Below are 20,357 nucleotides of genomic sequence, written 5' to 3'. Positions count from 1 at the left end.
TTCTTGCCATCTCTCCACTGAGCTGCACTGCCACACAGGAGAGTTTATCTGCTTGCTGGAGCACAAGGAAACACACTGCTTAGAACAGAAAAGCTGCCATCAGCCTTCCTGGGCTTAACATAGGGTCACTCACTTTGCTGGTTCAGGCTGTGCCTTAGTCCCAGTCTGGAGAGGTAGCATGACAGAGCCCTGGGCCTGTCAGAAGACCCAAGCCACAGGCAGCCCCCTTTTTCTCTAAGGGGACACTGTTTAGTCATCGTGCTCACAGGCTTACCTCATCTTGGTGGGAACTGGTCAGGGATTTGGGATGGTCTGTCAACCGCTCCCCCATTCGCTCATTATTCATTTATTCAACAGAATATTTCTGAGAGCCTACTGCAGGTGAGACACAGCTAACAAGATGCTGTGGAGTCCTTGGAAGGTGGGTTCTGGAGAGTGCACCTGAGCTGGTCCTTGAAAGTCTAACAGTGAGTAGGGGAGTGTGGCAGAGACTGGAGCACAGAGTCTGCTAGAGCCAGAATAGGGGCCCAGAGACTGACGGGTCACTTGGCCCAGGTTGTGCAAACCTCATGAGCGTCTGGACTGCACCTTGGGGCCAGCAAAGCACGGAGATGTTTGAAGCTGTGATGTGGACAAGCTGCTCTTTAGGAAGGGCTGCAAGGTGGGGGATGGGTTTAAGATGGTGAAGCTGGACTATGGTCACCAACGTGCCAAGAAAGGCCTTTGGTGTCATCCTCTGCACATATAAACAATGATCTTATTTATATCTGTTTCTTCTGTACAGATGGTTCTTGGAGAAAAAAATCCTTTCTCACCTGTTTGTTTGAAGGAAGGCTGTATTATCTATGTGCTAAAGATTGCTGCCCCAGTCTGCTGTGATAATTAGCTTCTTTTATATCACTTGCTAATACTCTTAGGCTGCCCAGGTTGTTTTTAAGAAAAAGATGCTGTTGATATCTCATGAGACCCATAATTGCATATGTCTAGTGTTTGTCTCAAATCGCTTTAAAATGTATCAGGCAACGGGAAGTGTATTATCTATAGAGAACATATTAATACTTTCCTAAATTAACATTTTGCATTTTTTCAGCAGATTTGAGCTATGAAAAATATTCCAATAAATTCTTATTGTTCCATCAATTAAATCAGTTCTCTCCTGAATGTATAAAAAATGGTTAGTGGGTCCATGTTGGGACGTAATGAAGACCTATGTATAAAGTATTGGCAAGAAACTTCTAGAGGAGAACTTTGAAGTGGGGAGCAGGAGTAACTGCTGTATCACACTGGGTGTCTTTCCAGTGGAATAGTTGCATCTTGACATCATTATCAAAATCAGTGCATTTTCTGAGAAACTTACAAGGTTTAGTTGCTTATGGAATACACTGTACACAGAGATTATGCTGGCTGATTTGCCAAACATTGTTGGGCTGAAAATTATTTTAAATTCAGTATTTTTGGGGGTGGTCCTAATTCATTCATTTTCCGTAATCAATTTCATTGACCAAGAATCTGCTAATTGTTTTTGATGATTGATTCCATTTACTCATCAGGTGGCTTCCCAGGTGGCTCAGTGGGTACAGAATCCACCTGCAATGCAGGAGATGCAGGTTTGATTCCTGGGTGGATTAGATCCCCTGGAGGAGGGCATGGGAACACACTCAAGTATTCCCACCTGGAAAATTGCATGGACAGAGGAGTCTGGTGGGCTACAGTCCAAGGGGTCATGAAAGAGTTGGACACGACTGAGAAGGCAGTGGCACCCCACTCCAGTACTCCTGCCTGGAAAATCCCATGGATGGAGGAGCCTGGTAGGCTGCAGTCCATGGGGTCGCTAAGAGTCGGATACGACTGAGCAACTTCACTTTCACTTTTCACTTTCATGCATTGGAGAAGGAAATGGCAACCCACTCCAGTGTTCTTGCCTGGAGAATCCCAGGGACGGGGGAGCCTGGTGGGCTGCCGTCTGTGGGGTCGCACAGAGTCGGATACGACTGAGTGACTGAACTGACTGACTGAGCAACTAAACAACAACAATCAACATGCATAACTGTGTCCTTTTTTCTTATTTAAAAAATGTTTTATCTGAGTATAGTTGCTTTACAATGTTGAGTTAGTTTCTACTGCATAGCAAAGTGATTCAGTCATATGTATACATATATCCCCTCTTTTTCGGATTTCTTTCCCATTTAGGTCACCACAGAGCACTGAGTAGAGTTCCCTGTGCTGTACAGCAGGTTCTCATTAGTTATCTATTTTATACATAGTATCAATAGTATATACACATGTCAGTTCCAGTCTCCCAATTCATCCCCCCCTTTCCCCTCTTAGTGTCCACACGTTTTGTTTTGTGTCATTCTAATGACTGTGTCCTGAAGTCGCTTCTCCTGATTGTGTACAGAGGTGGAACTAGTACAGCTCCTCATTCACAGATACAAGCCTGAGAGGCACAGAGGAGCAGAGTCTGTGACTGGCGGGGATGCTGTGGGTGTGGGAGCTGCCAAAGAGCTGCATCCTGCATTTTCTTGACCCCTGTTGACTAATCCATCGGGGGCGGGTCTGTGCCTGTCTGCCTACCTGACAGCAGCTCTGAGCCAGGCTGATAGGGTAATGATCTCTTGGAGAGCATGGAGCAGGCCCTGAGCTGGGCCCCAGGGGCCTGGCCTCCCCACAGTCACACTGCTGCTGCCCTTCACTCGGCCTTGCCTGGCAGGTACCGCACTTAGCCTCTTTTCCAGGCACACGTGCTTGTCATCCTGCCTGTGCCACACTCCTGTTACTATCATTACACCACTGTCACTCAAGGCTGTCACTCCAGGTCACCTCCTCTGTGGCTCTGGACTGCATGTCCAGCTACCTCTTTGATGTCCTGAAGGTACCTCCAGTGGACCTTCCTGTCCTGAGTCCTGATCTTCCCCACCCAGTGGGTCGTTTCCCTCGACCACCTATCTCAATGGTCCCCTCATGACCTCACAGGCAGTGAATTCGGGGTCATTCTGGATGTCACCTTCTCTTCTGCTCCCTTGGGCTCTCTTCCTGAGTCCACCTTCGGATTATAATTGAATGCAGACAACTCTCCATGGCCACCACCAAACACCCTTCACCTCTTCCATTTGGACGAATGCAAGTTTTCTGCCTTTTTGGTCTTTACAAACCAAGTCACTGCTTGGCTTAAAACCCTCCTTCAGTTAAAACAAAAGTCATGGTTGTGGCACACTAGAGCCCACATCGAGGTTACCCCCTCTTCCTCAGACACACTGAGTGTCACTCCCTCCTTCCCCTCCCCAAGGGCAGCCACACAGTCCTTCCTGGTTTCTGGCTGAGTGTGTTCCTTGCACCCAGGACTCTTGTGGGCTGCTCCCATCTGAAGCACCCCAGGCAAGCCCGTGTTCCCCTGGTCTAGAGCCTGTGACTGTAGGATTGGGCTGCTCCATTTGGCATCTGCCAGGGGGCACTAAGGACCAACCTACCCTCCTCAATCCCTCCCCAGCCCCACTGCAACCCTCTGTCTGGAAATCTCCTGGACTGTGTGGCTCTGAGTTTCAGAGGGAACACGCTAGGAGACGTACTAGAGCCAGGCGGGGGCTTGGGTCTTCTTCTTAAAGGTCAGGAACTTGACTGTGACCCAGGGAAAGGGGCTGCCTCCTCTGAGTCTCAGCTTCTCCTTGATATAACAAGGCCACTTCTAGCCCTCTCTCTTCCACCCCGATAACCAGCGCATCAGTCAGCTCAGTCACCTGAATTCTCACCTGTCTGTACTTCCTCTCAGTTTGACCCAGTGTTACTTCAGGAGAGCACTGCTCTCCCCAACCTCACTGGACAGGCAGGCGGGGGATGGGATCCTTCACTGGGGAGAGTTCTGGCTCCTGAGGGAAGAACCTGACAAAGAACAGATGCAGCTCAGTTACCTTCTAAGGAGGCCTTTGTTCTGGTGGCCACTGGGGGCTTATTATGTAGACTTGGGGGCAGTCACTGTGAAAGCCCTGAGTCCCTTGCAACACTGAGGAAAGAGGGAACAGTGGTGATGTGTCCTGGGTGGGGATTGTTTTTTGGAAGACTAAAAGTCTAACAAGAATTCAAAAGTTTTTGGCAAAGCTGTGTGTGATTTAATTCCCTCCCTGTCTATGTATCTTGAGTCCAGCAGCAAAAGTACGGATGCTTCCTGGCTTTTTTATGAGAGATGATTTTTTCTGGAACCTTGAAGAGATGCTGTGTTTTGAAAGAAAACAGAGACTATGTGTGGAACATAAGGGTCATAGAACTGGACGCATAGATAAACTGCAAACAAACCAAACCATTTTATGTCCCCAGAACATAGACTGTTAAGAACAGAGATTCAGAATCATCATCCTATCTCAGGTGAGGCCACACACTCTCTCTTTTCTGAGGTTGTTCAAGGGTGGAAACCGCCTTTCAGAGATGTCCCTGGGCATGCTCAGTCCCACTGCCCTGTAAGAAGCAGAAGCCTCAAGGCTAGTTTTGGAGACCTGTCCTCACCTGCTTTACCCTGTTTCCTCCAGCCTCCTGAAAACAGGGAAATTTAATGAGGTCAAAATAGACAGGAGAGAGCCTTGCTTTCCAGGTCCCAGGCACTTGGCACACATCTTGGGCCAGCAGTGGGGATCAGAGGAAGTGCCTGGAGGTACAAGCCTCCTGCAGATGTCACAGATCCTAAACTTCTATGAGTTTCAGAGTTGACCAACAGGAGCTGAGCGGGTAGAGTCCACTGGAAGGGTTTTAAAGGAGCCTCCTGCTCATCGTCTCAGTATGAATGCCTGCTCCTTGAATTTTAAAGGGCAGAGCAAATTCTAGGAAGAGAGAAGAAAGCAAGATGTAGAAAAGGAAATCATGATTTTTAAAAGCATCTGTGTTACTATTATGCCTTACATGACATTTGTGCTAGTCAGGATTCTTAATGCTAGCTGATGTAACAAACAACCCAACATAATAGAGGTTTAGTTTTGTTGACATTAAATCCTGAGCAGGCATTCAGCAGGCAGCTTTCAGCTTGGCAATTCGTGAATCCAGGCTCTTCAATGTGTAAGTGTTGCTATCTGCTAGGGCTTCCTCAGCATCCTCCACTGGTTGCTCTGGATCCAGCAGTCAACATTCAGGAGAGAAAGAGGGCTTGCTGTTCAGCATGGGTGGGTCTGGCCTGCAGGTGCTGTGTGCCACTTGCCACTGGCCTCACCAAACTCTGGAGAGGCTGGGGAATGTGGCCTTCCTGTGTCTAGAAGGGGAGAGGGGCTTGGGGCGCACTGGCCACTTTTGTCACGTCATCTCCTCTAGTCCTCATGATGGCAGTGAGGACAGCTGCTATTCACAGGGAGGCAGGGAAGACCCTGGGAGGTCAGGCAGGCTGAGGCTCCCCGCTGGGTGAGGTGAGGAGCAAGGCCTTGATCTAATGCAAGTCTCTGGTCTAAAGTCCCTGCTTTTTCTTAGAATCAGTGTGAATGAAGTTTTGCTGGCTGAAGCTGGGCACTCGGGCTCTGTGCTGGGCTGTCTCACACTCACAGTGGGATGTATGTCCTTGTGATAAACTGAGGACTAGATCATGGGACTAGGTCATTTCCCAAACTTTGCTGCCACTAGCTGAGATATTCCATGAATCTGAGTTCTGTTCCCTTCCAGGGGATCCCTAGACTCCCAGCAGTATGAGACTAGACACTTAGAGCGTCACCTCTTTAATCTAAAACTTTGCTTCTAAGTCAGATGTAAAAGCACAAGCAACATGTACCCTAGGGTGTTAAACTGCTAACAGTCTACACTCAAGTGTAAGTGGAGGGTCTTGAGTGGGTCTGCAGTTATACTTGATCATCCCTTGGCCTGTCAGAGATGCTGGAGCCTCTGAGGCAATTTTCCAGGCATGTCAGCTGAGGTTGGATGGCTCTGGCTTTAGTGAATCCAGACTTTCAACAGTGGCTCATGTCCTTGTCCACATTCCCACTCCATTATTCTCAGTCTGCCAGAGATGGCATCCTCATGTTCCCAATGTAGCTGCCAGAGTGCCAGGTGTCATGTGCTGACTCCCCGTCCAGTGGAAGAAAAGGAGTGTTTCTTCTCCTAGGTGTCTTTTATCAATGTGGAAAACTTTCCCAAAACGATCCCAAGAAGACTCTTTGTGTCTCCATTGCGAAGATTATTTATATGTCACAGGTCCATGCCTAGATTAATTGATGGCATGAGAAACGCTTTGGGCCCCATCCCACTCCCTGTTCAGGGATTGGCCCTTTCCTCTGGAGCACACAGATACATAGTGGAGGATGGAAAGCTGAACAGACTGGAGTCTGTTGGAAAGAAGGAAGGGGAAACATTGTTTAGTGGATGCCCAATGATGACTGCAATGTCCACTGTGGTTTTGAGGCCCCTTCAAGTTCTAACAACAGTTTAATATTCCATTTGATGTACCTCCACAAGTATGTAAGCAGTTTCATCCTCCAGGAGGAAAATTCATAAGAAATAAGTCAGCTGATACACTATATTTTGCCAATCTACTATGTATAGTACTTAGATTTATAATTTTGTTCTACAACTTGAATTTTATGTATCCTGAGGAGTAGCTGATGTCCTTAGCATTGGACTTAATGTATAAATAGCACACAATTCTGTTCTATTGTTCCACTTGTCTAACCATATGCCACTGTGACACAATCTTGAACATTATAACCTTAAGATTGGTAAATGTGGTATTATTACTTTTCTGACATTCTTGGAAGTCTTTAAGATTGTTATGGTCCTTCTAGTCTACTCCGTTTCCATATATATCTTATGATGAACTTGTCAGTTTCTGCATTTCTATCTGATGCCTTGTGTTTCTAAAGATTGAGTCAAAATAAAACATTCACCCAGTTAAAAAAAAGGGAAGAAATCTTAGTGACTGAACCTCAGCAGAATCACCCACAGCAGGAAGCCCCCTGGCTGCCCCAGGCAGTGTCCGGTGGTCTTTGTGGGGTACACTTGTGTGCCTTGTCCCTGCATCCAGTCCTACACTGCCCCGTGGCATGGCACTATTTATGTCCTTCTCTGTTGAGACTGGGGTCTCCCAAGGGCCTGGGGTGGTCTGGCTGTCTGGCCCAAGTGCTATTGGAATGGACAAATAGATGAATGAGGGATGGGAGACTAGTAGAGGTGGGGTTGTCTTTAAGGAGTGTGAAAATGGGTTGAGGAGAATCCCCATGGTCTTTAGACTAAACACGTCGCTGTGTCTGGCCAACCAGAAGATGAGCATCCTGGGGAGAACCTATCTCTGATCTTGGTTATAAAGATGATATGGCTTGCAATGAAGTCTTATACCTACATAGAGGTCATCCTCCCAGAAGATGGCACTGGGGTGTCCCTGAGGAGGCCTACCATGTGGCACAGAGATGAGCCAGTGTGGCTTTGGGGTCACCCTGCAATGCTAGCCCTTTCTTGGAAACCTGGAAACCTTCTGGGACCTCCTCACTGTGACCTCCCCAGACTCTGGCCTCATTCCCATCCATGTGCTGTGCTTAGTCACTCAGTCATGTCCAACTCTTTGTGACCCCATGGACTATAGCCTGCCAGGCTCCTCTGTCCTTGGGGATTCTCCAGGCAAGAGCACTGGAGTGGGTTGCCATGACCTCCTCCAGGGGATCTTCCCAACCCAGGGACTGAATCCAGGTCTCCCGCATTGCAGGCAGATTCTTTACCATCTGAGCTACCAGGGAAACCAATCCATATGTCTTCTTAGTCTCATTTCTGCCCTGCTCCAGAGCCTTTGCATCTGCTGCTCCTTCCTCTCAGGATGCCTCTCCCTCACACCCACACATAACTGCCTATTTCTCATTCCTCAGGTCTCATGTCAAATGCTACCATCTCAGTGAGCTGTCCTGGGTCATCATAAACAGCTCTTTATGATGCACCTTTTATTTTTTCCATCACACTTCTCCATACTTGAAGTTACCTTGTTTATTTAAGTATTTTACTGGCTGTCTTTACTGGAAGACTGCAACAAACTCTCTGAAGGCAGCTATTCTGCCATATTTACACTGTTTCCAGTGCCCAGCACAAGGCTAGACTTGATGCTCATAAAGCATAAATTTGCCTGACTTCTGGACTGTGGAGTGTTCTGGAATGAAGAAACACTGACCCTTATTGTTTAAAAAAAAATAGCATATCATATATGAGGGCTTCCATAAAGGTAGGTCTATTTTCTAATGTGTGGTTTCATTTTCCTCCTTGGGGAAAGATTTTGCACAATCTCCTTACTTCTTTCCCAAAACAACCAGAGTGGGTGTTTGAGTGGGGAAGGGTTACCCACAGGCCTCAAGCTCCCAGATGCAACTTCAGTTCGCTCAGAATCCATGTCCTCTCCTGAAGGCTCCATCCATTCCAGACAGGCCCAATTAAGTGGAAAGGCTCCTGCCCTGAGAAAAAATAAGCAAAACTCTGTGTCTTGAAAACAAATTGGCTACTGGTCATAGGATCTATAAAACAAAGTAAGGTCTTAATAAAACAGAAGGGAAATGGGTCAAACCCTAAGACAAATGGAATGTTCTTCGTGGCAACCTCATTCTTTCTTCCTTTACACTCCCTTTGCTCTGGAAAGCTCTGTAATTAAAAAAAGTCAATGTATGTGGGACTTTAAATAATTGATTGATGTTTAAAGCCCTGTCAGAAAGCTCTGTGGTAAGGTGTCAAGTAATATTTAGTTTCTCCATCAAAGGCATCACACAAATAGCCCTGTCTACCATTAATACATATTCAGTCCCTTGATAAACAGTTAAGGTTCTTTTTAATAAGTAAATAATTAGAAAGACTGTGAAACAGTGAGCTGTACCTACTTTCACAATCCAATTAACCTCCTCTGTTCCATAGGAACTGGGCTGGCCTATGTCTGTGTAGGATAGGGTTGTAGCAAAGTTACCAAGTGACCACAGCTCTTTCTTGGGGAGGTCAGAGTCCTGGGGATGGCAGAATTCTTCTTTGACAAAGGGAGCAAACCTGTGGGCTTCTGGAAGCATCTCTTGTCTGCCCACATAGAGCTCTTTCACAATTTGGAGAGAATTGACTTTGATGTAGAAACATTGGAAAGAATGCCCAGCCAAAGCCAGGAGGAGGTGGGGCCTGCAGAACTTGGAGATGTACTGCAGAGGGGTTACCTGGCCTACCTCTGTGGACCCATGGGGAACATGGAGCTGGAGGAAAGGGCTGGTCTCAGGCTGCATTTTAATGTAATTGTTCACTTGAGGATTTTTCTTTTATGGCATGATTCTCAGTAGGGCGATATCATCCCCAAAGGAACAAAACATTGGTTTTTGGGGGAGACAAAAATCTTAACTATTACATTGGTTAATTGTTCTCAATAGCTCAAGTCTATATGACAAACTCATATTCCTTAATATCTAATTTCTCTCAATAAATTAGTGTACACTTGACATAGAATAATCATTAAATATTATTTCTCTTCCCTGTGACCTGCTCTTCCTACCCTACTTTTTCTTTTTTTTTTTTCCTCATTTATTTCTCTCATAAAATTAAGTGCAATATTTTTCCTTGGTGGGGGGTGGGGATTCGAGGTGGGGGGTAGTGTAATCTGTGGATGGTGATGATGACAAAAGGCTGAGAAGTTCTGCTGTCAGGAGCGACTGAATCAGGTCTTCTGCCCACATCAACATCCCAGGACACACCCTGGCTTGTAGCTCACAGGGAAAAGCGAATGTAAGTGAGTGTCTTGAAGGACAAGTGGCAAGACACAGACATCTTAGCTGGGAGGGTATCAGTGGAGGCTTTGGGCCCATGGAGTGGCTCTGACAGAGTTTGAGCTGAGGATCTGTTCTGAGGCTTTCTGGGGAGGTGGTGTCGAGCTGGCCCTGCAGACTTGTGGGAGAGTCTGTCTTACAGAGGCTGTGCCAGACAGTGACCTGAGAGCCTGGAGCTTCCCATGCTGCCCAGGAAAGGTCTAGGCTGTAAGGGTGGAGCCTGGGCAGTGACTGAGATGGGAGTGCAGGAATAGATGTGCTCAGGGGCAGGGGTGGTGCCTTGGGCTCTCAGTATGGAGGGTGGCTCTCCTCCAGGACTCTGATGTGCTGAGGCCCTGCTACTGGCCTGTGTCCAGGGCTGAAGCCCTGTGTCCTGGGACTGGAGCATGCATGGGCACCTGCTTTAGTCCCTCCTCTCAGTGAGTACTGTCCTCTAGGAGGGCAGGGGTTGACTCCCAGGGCCAAAGAGTCAAGGATTTTCAAGGGGTTGCTGAGGTAGGGCTGATTCGAGGGAGAGGAATCATGAACTGTCCACTGTAAGCTGAGCCAGGTCAAGTCATTGTCAGAATAGCAAATCTTCTTAGGGAAGTCATCTCCCAGGGGCTGCTCAGGTTTATGGATGGCTCATTACCTGCTGTGTCTCTGGCTAAGCCCTGTTTGCCCCTAACTCCCTACACAAATGCTACATCCCTGCCTCCAGGCCATAGATGGCACAGACCTCTCTCCACCAGGGCAGGCTTGGGAGGTGGGGTGCTGACCCCAAAACTGCTCATGGCAGTGAGGGGCAGCTGGCCTGCTCTTCTCTGTCTTCTGGACTCTGGACTCTTTGAGACATTGCTGTAACTTCAGTGCTTAGTACAGGTTGCTCTCTAAATGTTGCTCAATTGAACTGAACTCAGTATTCTTTAAGTTTGGAGTTTATTTTGTCCAATGCTTCTCTTAAACACTGGAGAAAAAGAGACATTTCTGCTCTCTTATTCAGGCTCTTTGGGTGAGATCACATCTCTGATGCTTTAGGGTAACAGTGGTGGTATCATTGGTTACCTCCAGAGATGGTGAATATGGCTCGGAAAGCAACTTGGGGTGGGGTGGGTGAAAGCCCACTAGCCTTGGGTTCTGGGATCAGATCTTCCACTCTTTACTCTTATAGAATGGTGGTCATCATCTTTATCATCATCCCAACAGTCCCCGACCTGTGTACCCGAAGGACTTTTTGTGAGTCCCAAGTAGGCCCGTGTAATTAAAAACAGATGAGACTCTCATTTTGGGTTCAGGAATATTTGGGTTACTGGCCTTTTTCATCAGGACCAACCCCCTACGAATTTTCACTGATAGCAAAAGAGGAATTCCTTGGAAAAGACAAAAACATCAAGTGAAAACTCTAGAACTACTGAGGATGGTTCCTGGGACTCCAGAGGGTTAGGAGCTGGCTGTGCTTCTCACTTGGCTGCTACACTCTGGAGCTCATTCCAGGGCTGTGCAGTTTGTAGAAATGATTCCTGAAGATAGGTTGCCCTTGCCTTTAAGCAAACCCGTTAGGGGAAAATTAGAACTTTCCTAAAAGAAACAAGGAAGATTATTCATAAATATCCAGCTCCTTTAATGAATTTAAAATATAAATTTAATTTTCAAAAGTTGATTTGATTTTTAAGGACTGTATCACATTAATTTATATATTGTATAAACTGAGGTACATTGTTAATCATCTTGGTCATGCAGGAGCCCTGAAGAGACAATATAAATATTTGAGGGGTCCTCTTCCTTCACTGTTCAGTTCAGTCACTCAGTTGTGTCCTACTCTTTGTGACCCCATGAACCACAGTATGCCAGGCCTCCCTTTCTATCACCAACTCCTCGAGTTCACCCAAACTCATGTCCGTTGAATCGGTGATACCATAACACCATCTCATCCTCTGTGGTCCCCTTCTCCTCCTGCCCTCAATCTTTCCCAGCTTCAGGGTCTTTTCAAATGAGTCAGCTCTTCGCATCAGGTGGCCAAAGTATTGGACTTTCAGCTTTAACACCAATTCTTCCAATGAACACCCGGGACCGGTCTCCTTTAGGATGGACTGGCTGGATATTCTTGCAGTCCAAGGGACTCTCAAGAGTCTTCTCCAACACCACAGTTCAAAAGCATCAATTCTTTGGCGCTCAGCTTTCTTTATAGTCCAACTCTCACATCCATACGTGACTACTGGAAAAATCATAGCCTTGACTAGACAGATCTTTGTTGACAAAGTAATGTCTCTGCTTTTTAATATGCTGTCTAGGTTGGTTGTAACTTTCCTTCCAAGGTGTAAGTGTCTTTTATTTTCACTGTAGAGTGAGGCTTTAAGGGGACGGGGACCAAGGATGACTGTTTATCACCCAATAGAACTTTCAGAATAGTCTTATCATTTCCTTTAGTCTCTGAAAGTTTTATATATAGACCCATTTACCTTCCCCCAGGAAAATGAAGGCAACATTTGTTGTGAGAGTGTACTTTCAACAGCATCAACAATATATAATGCAATATAACCACAGCTGTGACCATCACCACAACAACTACTACCAACATTCATAGAGCAGTTTGTGTAACAGAATCTCATTTACTCTTCAGAATAACTATGTAGAGAATAAATTATTATTTTATTTAGTAAATAAATCATTAAATTCATTTAGCAAGTGGAATGTAATCCAGAGAACTGAAGATAATTTAAAGGATACCTTAGAGCATACACACTCAATCACTCATTCAACAACAATTAATTATTGATAGCCTCTATATTCTAGATACTCTGTTAAATACAGGCTGTATTAGTTGAAAAAAGAATTCCCTGACTTAAGAAAATTAAAAACATTAAGCACAATGTCAAACACTTAACACCCCTTTAGAAAGTGTCAATTATTTTATATGCATGAAATAATTATGCTGCTGCTGCTGCTGTTGCTGCGTCACTTCACTCGTGTCTGACTCTGTGCGACCCCATAGATGGCAGCCCACCAGGGTCCCCCGTCCCTGGGATTCTCCAGGCAAGAACACTGGAGTGGGTTGCCATTTCCTCTTCCAATGCATGAAAGTGAAAAGTCAAAGTGAAGTTGCTCAGTCGTGTCCGACTCTTAGCAACCCTATGGACTGCAGCCTACCAGGCTCCTCTGCCCATGGGATTTTCCAGGCAAGAGTACTGGAGTGGGGTGCCATTGCCTTCTCCAATATATTTATATTTAGATATAATTTAGAAATAATTATATTGAGATATAATTTACATAAGTGAAATGCACATAAGTATAGAGTTTGACAAATGTACACGTTCATGTAACCTACATCTGTATCATAGTATGGAGCATTTATGCATGAATGCAAGCTAAGTCACTTCAGTCATATCCGGGTCTTTGTGACCCTATGGACCATAGCCCATCAGGCATCTCTGTCCATGGGATTCTCCAGACAAGAATACTGGAGTGGGTTTCCATGCCCTTCTCCAGGGATGGAGCATTTATAGCATCCCAGAAAGTGTGCTGAAGCCCATTTGTGGTTAGTTTCTAGAGTAATGGTTAGCACTCTGGACTCTGAATCCAGTGATCCAAGTTCAAATCTCGGAGGGACCTTTCTGTAGGGCTTCCCTGATCGCTCAGTTGGTAAAGAATCCATCTGCAAAGGAGACCCTGGTTTGATTCCTAGGTTGGGAAGATTCTCTGGAGAAGGGATAGGCTGCCCACTCCACTATTTTTGGGTTTACTTTGTGGCTCAGCAGGTAAAGAATCTGCCTGAGGTGCTGGAGACCTAAGTTTGCTCACTGAGTCAGGAAGATCCCCTGGAGAAGGGAATGGCAACCCACTCCAGTACTCTTGCCTGGAAAATCCTAGGGACAGAGGAGCCTGGTGGGCTACAATCAATGGGGTCACAGGAGTCAGACATGACAGTGACTAAACCACCACATGTTCTTGTATGTGTCAGTATTTCATTTCTTTTTATTTTTCTTGCTTAATTTCTTTTGCTAGTACATCCAGCACAATGTTGGAGAAGGCGATGGCACCCCACTCCAGTACTCTTTCTTGGGAAATCCCATGGATGGAGGAGCCTGGTGGGCTGCAGTCCATGGCTTCACGAAGAGTCGGACATGACTGAAGCAACTTAGCAGCAGCAGCAGCCAGCACAATATTGAATAGCAATGATGAAAGTGGTCATTCTTGACTTGTTCCTGATTTTAGGGAGAAAGTTTTCAGTCTTTAACCATTGAATAGCTATGAGTTTTTACATATGCTCTTTATTACTTTAGCAAAGCTTTTTCTAGTCCTAGTTTTCTGACACTTTTATCATGGAGGCATAATTTTGTCAAAAGTTTTTTCTTTTTTCATTGAGATGATCATGTGTTTCCCTCCTCATTTTATTAATCTAATATATTACATTGATTAATTTTTTATGTTGAACCAAATAAAATATTAATATTCAACCATCTCATTGGAAGGACTTCCCTGGTGGCTCAGATGGTAAAACAATATGCCTTCCATGCATGAGACCCAGGTTTGATCCCTGGGTTGAAAGATCCCCTGGAGAAGAGAATGACTACCCACTCCAGTATTCTTGCCTGGAGAATTCCATGTGCAGAAGAGACTGGGAGGCTACAGTCCAAGATAGCAGAGTAGAAGGATGTGCACTCATCTCCTCCTGCAAGAACACCAAAATCACAACTAGCTGCTGAACAAGCATCAATAGGAGAATGTTGGAACACACCAAAAAAAGGTACCCCGAATCCAAGGGCAAAGGAGAAACTGTGGCAAGATGGTAGGAGGAGTGCAGTCATGTTTAAATCAAACCTCATACTCTCAGGAGATGCTTGGAAGGCACAAACAAAACCTTGTGTGCACCAGAACCCAGGGAAGGGAGCAGTGACCCCCTCCCCACCCCCACACACAAGAGACTGTGCCAGACATGCCTGTAGCTGTTTGAGGGTCTCCTTCAGAGGCATGGGTCAGCAGTTGCCTGCTGCAGGGACAGGGGATCTGGCAGCAGCAGTCCTGGTGGGCTCAGAGTGTGGCATAAATCCTTGTAGAGGAGATTGCCATGAGCCCCACTATAAAGCCACTGGGTGGATGATACTCAAACTGGAGAACAAATATACCAAAGAAGTTCTTGCACTGTTGTGAAAGTTCTACCTCCCACAACAGACTTACCAACCTGGGGATCCTGCAAAGGGGTGCAAGAATCCCCAAGGAATCTGACTTTGAAGGTCAGCAGGATTTAATTTCAGAATTTCCACAGAACTGGGGAAGCAGAAACTCTTGGAGGGCACAAACAGTACTTTGTGTGTACCACGACCCAGGAGAAAGGAACAGTGACCTTACAAGAAGCAGACTTGCCTGAAGTGTTTGGGAGTCTCCAGTGGAGGCATGGGTTCACAGCAGCCTGCTGCAGGGTCAAGAGACACTGACTTCAGCAATCTGGGGAGGCACAGTGTGCTGGCATAAGTCCTTCTGGAGGAGGCCAACATTACCCCTACCATAGTTTGTCCTCAGACCAAACTACAGGGAGGGATCACAGCCCAACCCATCAGCTGAAAATTGGATTAACAATTTACTGAGTATGGCCTTTACCACCAGAGCAAGACCCAGTATTCCCATAACCAGTACCTCCCATCAGGAAGCTTGCATATGCCTCTTACCCTTATTCATTAGAGGGCAGACAGAATGAAAACCAAAATCAAAGAAAACTAACCAAAACGATTACATGGATCGCAGCTTTGTGTAACTTAATGAAACTATGAGCCATGGCATGTGGGGTCACCCAAGATAGACAGGTCATAGTGGAGAGTTCTCATAAAACGTGGTCCACTGGAGAAGGGAATGGCAAAACACTTCAGCATTCATGCCTTGAGAACCCCATGAACAGTATGAAAAGGCAAAAAGATATGACACTGAAGGATGAACTCCCCAGGTCTGAAGGTGTCCAGTGTGCTACTGGAGAAAAGCAGAGAAATAACTCCAGAAGGAATGAAAAGGCTGAGCCAAAGCAGAAATGATGCCCAGTTGTGGATGTGTCTGGTGGTGAAAGTAAAGTCTGATGCTGTAAGAACAATATTGCATAGGAACCTATAATATTAAGTCCTTGAAAGTGAAAGTCACTCAGTCGTGTTTGATTCTTTGTAACCCCATGGTTACGGTTCATGGAATTCTCCAGGTCAGAATACTGGAGTGGGTAGCCTTTCCCTTCTCCAGGGGCTCTTCCCAACCCAGGGATCAAACCCAGTTCTCTTGCATTGCAGGCAGTTTTTTTTTTAAACCAGTTGAGCCACAAGGGAAGCCCCAGAATAGTGGGGTGGGTAGCCTGTCCCTTCTGCAGCAGATTTTCCCAACCCAGGAATCAAACCACTGTCTGCTGCATTGCAGTGAATTCTTTACCAACTGAGCTATCACAGAAGCCCATTAAGTCCATGAATCAAGGTAAATTGGAAATGGTCAAAGAGAAGATGGCAAGAGTGAACATGTTAGGAATCAGTGAACTAAAATGGATGGGAGTGGGTGAATCTAATTCAGATGACAATTATATTTACTACTGTGGGTAAGAATCCTTTAGAAGAAATGGAGTAGCCCTCATAGTTAACAAAAGAATCTGAAATGCAGTACTTGGGTTGATTCTCAAAAATGACAGACTCTTCATTCGTTTCCAAGGCAAACCATTCAATATCACAGCAATCCAAGTCTGTGCCCCAACCACTAATGCCAAAGAAGCTGAAATTGAATGGTCTTATAAAGACCTACAAGACCTTCTAGAACTAACACAAAAAAAGATATCTTTACATCACATGGGACTGAAATGCAAAGGTAGAAAGTCAAGAGATACCTGGAGTAACTAACAGGCAAATTTGGACTTGGAGTACAAAATGAAGCAGAAAGAAAGTGAAAGTAAGTCACTTGTGTCCGACTCCTTGTGACCCCATTGACTATGCAGTCCTTGGAATTCTCCAGGCCAGAACACTGGAGTGGGTAGCCTTTCTCTTCTTCAGGGGATCTTCTCAACCCAGGGATTGAAAGCAGGTCTCCTGCATTGCAGCTGGATTATTTACCACCTGAGCCAGAAGGGAAGCCCAAAATAAAGCAGGGCAAAGGCTAACAGAGCTTTGCAAAGAGAACACACTGGTCATAGCAAACACCCTCTGCCAACAACACAAGAGATGATTCTACACATGGACATCACCTTGTGAAGGTCAGTACCGATAGTGTTGACCATTGACATTGGTCAATACTGAAGTCAGATTGATTATATTCTTTGCAGCTGAACATGGAGAAGCCCTAAACAGTCAGCAAAAACAAGACCAGGAGCTGACTGTGGCTCAATCATGAATTCCTTATTGTAGAATTCAGACTTAAGTCGAAGAAAGTAGGGAAAACCACTCGCCCATTCAGGTGTGACCTAAATAAAATACCTATGCAGGTCAAGAAACAACAGTTAGAACTGTACATGGAATAACAGACTGGTTCCAAATTGGGAAAGAAGTACGTCAAGGCTGTATATTGTCACCCTGCTTATTTAGCTTATATGCAGAGTATATCATGTGAAATGCTGGGCTGGATGAAGCACAAGCTGGAGTCAAGATTGCCAGAGAAATATCAGTAACCTTAGATATGCAGATAACACCATCCTTTTTTTTAAATTTAAATTTATTTATTTTAATTGGAGGCTAATTACTTTACAATATTGTATTGGTTTTGCCATACATCAACATGAATCCGCCACCGGTGTACACGTGCTCCCCATCCTGAACCCCTCTCCCACCTCCCTCCCCATATGATCCCTCTGGGTCATCCCAGTGCACCAGCCCCAAGCATCCTGTATCCTGCATTGAACCTGGGCTGGCGATTCATTTTTTATATGATATTATATATGTTTCAATGCCATTCTCCCAAATCATCCCCACCTCTCCCTCTTCCACAGAGTCCAAAGAGCTGTTCTATACATCTGTGTCTCTTTTGCTGTCTCGCATACAGGGTTATTGTTACCATCTTTCTAAATTCCATATATATGCATTAGTATACTGTATTGGTGTTTTTCTTTCTGGCTTACTTCACTCTATATAATAGGCTCCAGTTTCATCCACCTCATTAGAACTGATTCAAATGTATTCTTTTTAATGGCTGAGTAATACTCCATTGTGTATATGTACCACAGCTTTCTTACCCATTCATATGCTGATGGACATCTAGGTTGCTTCCATGTCTTGGCTATTATAAACAGTGCTGTGATGAACATTGGGGTACACATATCTCTTTCAATTCTGGTTTCCTCGATGTGTATGCTCAACAGTGGGATTGCTGGGTCATAAGGCAGTTCTATTTCCAGTTTTTTAAGGACACCATCCTTATGGCAGAAAGTGAAGAAGAACTAAAGAGACTCTTGATGAAAGTGAAACAGGAAAGTGAAAAAGTTGGTTTAAAACTCAGCATTCAGAAAACTAACATCATGGCATCCGGTCCCCTCATTTCACGGCAAATAGATGGAGAAACAACAGAAACAGAGACTTTATTTTCTTGGGCTCCAAAATCACTGCAGATGATGACTGAAACCATGAAATTAAAAGACACTTGCTCCTTGGAAGAAAAGCTATGACCAACCTAGACAGCATATTAAAAAGCAAAGACATTCCTTTGCCAACAAAAGTCCATCTAGTCAAAGCTATAGTTTTTCCAGTAGTCATGTATGGATGAGAGAGTTGGACTATAAAGAAAGCTGAGAGCCAACGAATTAATGCTTTTGAACTGTGATGTTGGAGAAGACGCTTAAGGGTCCCTTGGACAGCAAAGAGATCCAACCAGTCCATCCTAAAGGAAATCATCCCTGAATATTCATTAGAAGGACTGATGCTGAAGCTGAAACTCCAATACTTTGGCCACCTGATGCAAAGAATGGACCCATTGGAAAAGACCCTGATGCTGGGAAAGATTGAAGGCGGGAGAGGAGGAGACGACAGAGGATGAGATGGTTAGATGGCATCATCGACTCGATGGACATGAGTTTGAGTAAGGTCTGGGAGTTGGTGATGGACAGGGAGGCCTGGCGTGCTGCAGTCCATGGGGTCACAGAGTTGGACATGACTGAGTGACTAAAGTGAACTGAACTATGATTATATAATGAAAGTGACAAATATATTCAAGGGATTAGATCTGATAAAGTGCCAGAAAACTATAGATGGAGGCTTATAACATCATACAGGAGGCAGTGATCAAGACCATCCCCAAGAAAAACATGCAAGAAGGCGAATGGTTGCCTGAGGAGGCCTTACAAATAGTGAAAAAGAACTGAAGAGAAAAGCAAAAAAGAAAAGGAAAGATAACCCCATCTGAATGCAGAGTTCCAAAGAATAGCAAGGAGAGATAAGAAAGCCTTCCAAAGTGAACAGTGCAAAGCAATAGAGGAAAACGATAGAATGAGGAAGACTAGAGATCTCTTCAAGAAAATTAGAGATACCAAGGGAATATTTCATGGAAAGATGAGCACAACAGAGGACAGCAATAGTTATGGGCCTAACAGAGCAGAAGATATTAAGAGGTTGCAAGAATACACAGAAGTATACAATCAAAGTCTTAATGACCCAGATAGCCATGATGGTGTGATCACTCACCTAGAACCAAACATCCTAGAGTGTAAATTCAAGTGGGTTTTACTTGAACGAAGCTACAAACTTTACTTGAACAATTACTATGGACAAAGCTACTGGTGGTGTTGGAATTCCTGCTGAGCTATTTCAAATCCTAAAAGATGATGCTCTGAAAGTGCTGTACTCTATATGCCAGCAAATTTGGAAAACTCAACAGTGGCCACAGGACTGGAAAAGTTGGTTTTCATTCCAATCCCAAAGAAGGGAAGTGCCAAGGAATGTTCAAACTACCACAAAATTACACTTATTTCACGTGCTAGCTAGGTAATGCTCAAAATCTTTCAAGCTAGGCTTCAATAGTATGTGAACTGAAACCTTCCAAATGTACAAGCTGAGTTTAGAAAAGGCAGAAAAACCAGAGATGAAATTCCCAACATCCGTTGGATCATTGAAAAAGCATGAACATTCCAGAAATACATCTACTTCTGCTTCATTGACTATGTGAAAGCCTTTGACTGTGTGCATCACAAAAAATTGTGGAAAATTCTTAGAGAGATGGGAATACCAGACCACCTTACTTGCATCCTGAGAAACCTGTATGCAGTTCAAGAAGCAACAGTTAGAACTGGACATGGAACAACAGACTGGTTCCAAATAGGAAAAGGAGTACGTCAAGGCTGTATATTGTCACCCTGCTTATTTAACTTATATGAAGGGTACATCATGTGAAATGGATGGATGAAACTCAATGTGTAAGCAAGATTGCTGGGAGAAATATCAATAACCTCAGATATGCAGATGATGCCACTTTAATGTCAGAAAGCAAAGAGGAACTAAAGAGTCTCTTGATGAAGGTGAAAAAGGAGAATGAAAAAGCTGGCTTAAAATTCAACATTCCACAAATTGAGATTATGGCATCCGGTTCCATCACTTCATGGCAAATAGATGGGGAAAAAGTGGAAACGGTGACAGATTTTATCTTCCTGGGCTCCAAAGTCACTGCAGACTGTGACTGCAGCCATGAAATTGAAAAATGTTTACTCCTTGGAAGAAAAACTATGGCAAA

Source organism: Bos mutus, chromosome 2 (assembly GCF_027580195.1).
Source record: "Bos mutus isolate GX-2022 chromosome 2, NWIPB_WYAK_1.1, whole genome shotgun sequence".
NCBI classification, from domain to species: Eukaryota; Metazoa; Chordata; class Mammalia; order Artiodactyla; family Bovidae; genus Bos; species Bos mutus.
The sequence above is the reverse complement of the archived record's forward strand: the minus strand, read 5'-3'. Positions refer to the sequence as shown.